Below are 2,184 nucleotides of genomic sequence, written 5' to 3'. Positions count from 1 at the left end.
CTTCTACGCCTCTTCATTTTCTCAACACTCTGACCATATGACTTAACAATTCAAGACTCTCAATTTTAAGACCTTTACATTTCAACATTTTTATTGTCAACATTCTTTGCATCATAATTTCCACACAAGATAGATTGGCTCCCTACTTCTCAATTTTCACTATGATTTTTACACAAGCCTTACATGAGTAACCATTCTCATCCTTTGCAGATCCACAGAAAATAAAGACAATAGTATAAAAACAAAAAACAACAACAAACACAACTCATAATTTTGTTCATTCACAAACTTATACATAAGTTTACTATAGCAATTACAAAAAAAAAAACAAAAAACAAAACAAAACAAAACAAAAACAACAAAAACCAAAATTTTATTTCCAAATTTTGTTCACACCAGTCACTCATCTTCACTTGAGACAAGCTCCTCTTCGTCCACGCCCTCGTCTAGGGGGGTCTGGGCCACATCGTCCTCGTCTATCTTTACATTGCTGAAGTCCAAGTCTGGTAACAGCTCTTCAGCTTTGCGTTTAAACATCTTCCAGCCGCTGTCCCAGAACTTAGCCATCTCATGTTTGTAGAAGTTCGACCGCTGGAAGCTCTGGATCACTTCTTCTTCACTCCTGCTCCCAGCGGTCGCTCCCGACGGGCCAGCCTCCTCAAACCCCTCTCTTGCCAAGTTGCTGGCGATTGCGGCATCGATAGCCATCTGGAAGTCAGCAGACCCCTTGAACTGCTCTACTGCCGTGATACATAAGTCGGGGTATGCTGCCCTCTCAGAGGCTAACTTGGCATTTTCTTCCTCCAAAGCCTTCTCTAACCCCGTCTCTCCTCCATTGACTTGGCCCGCTCATCTGCCAACGTCCTCTCCAGTTCAGCGATCTTCAAATCTGCTTCTTCTTTTTCTTTGATCGACTGAGCACGAAGATCTTCATTGCAGGTCATGGCCTCATCCTACTGCTCGTTGGCGACGGTGTAGGCTTTTTGGGCCTCTTCCAGCTTCTTCTGCTCGCCAACCAGCTGGAACTCGAGCGACACCACCTTGCGGCGTTCCATCTCCATCTCCAACTTAGTCGCGAGCAGCTCAGCATGGGCACGGTCGGCAACATTCCTCTGTACCATTGCCAATACCTCCGTTTTCTTTGCCTTCTAGGCCTTTCCCAGCCCCCTGTCACAGGCACTCCGCGCGGCCTTCCTCCAGCCTACGCTCTCCCTCTTAAAATTTTCAAGTTGGGCCTCCACCTCCCCCAACTTTGCTTGTAGTGGCCTCAATTCGCCTCTTGTAGCCGCCGCCTTGTTTAGTAGGGCCCCTGCTAAGGCGGTCACCTCCATTTGGGCAGAACACAGCCCCCTTAGCGGCTCAGCCTCAGTGAAATTGGCCATCGAGCGCACGGCTGCATCTTCCACTACTCCCAACAGGCGATCTGCAGCTGTCCTGGCTGGGCCTCCTTCTCCCTCCAGTCGCCCAGACACTACCGGAGCATGGTAGATGGCAGTCTTCAACTTGACCCCCTCTTCCTCTCCCTAGGGCGCAGGACCCCCCTTGGGCTGCCGCTCCGCCCCCTTCTCAGGGCCAGCCGACCCACTTTTCACTTGCATCTTGGGGCCCATGGCACTCATGTGTTCTTTCTCCACTTGGGCCCCTTGACCTTCGTCCCCTTGTGCCTCTGGGACAACCACCCCTTCTGGAGTCACCCCCACCCCCTCTCTTCTGTCTTCTCCGCCATGGGGGTGTCCTCTCCACCAACCCTCATCTTCTTTAAGGCGGGCGCATATTTTGCCCCCTTAGTAGTGACTCTTTTCTTCTTCAACTTCCTTAGCCCTATCTCCACCTCTCGTCTACCCCTCTCATTTAGTGGGTCTACGGGTTGTGGCAAAGGGGCAAACTCAGTCAGATCCTTGTCCCCTAAAGGTTTAGGACGAGGCTGAATCCTCTTCCTCGGCACCAATTCGGAGCAGGCCCCAGTTGGGTTTCCTTATATTTGTTCGCTCGGGCAAACAATCTCCTTTCCTCCTCCTCCTCCACTTTCCGTTGTCTCTCCAACTCCTCCCTTGTCGGATCCTCACCCAACGGTTGCAAACCCAGGTTCAGGGCAAACAACGTTGACGAAAGGACCAGCTCATCCCACCTTACTCCTTTCTCCTCCCTCCATTCTCTCACCCTCTTCACTCCGTCTTTGGCCGC

The sequence above is a fragment of the Camellia sinensis genome, chromosome 9 (genome assembly GCF_055761805.1).
Source record: "Camellia sinensis isolate YWXY chromosome 9, ASM5576180v1, whole genome shotgun sequence".
NCBI classification, from domain to species: domain Eukaryota; kingdom Viridiplantae; phylum Streptophyta; class Magnoliopsida; order Ericales; family Theaceae; genus Camellia; species Camellia sinensis.
The sequence above is the reverse complement of the archived record's forward strand: the minus strand, read 5'-3'. Positions refer to the sequence as shown.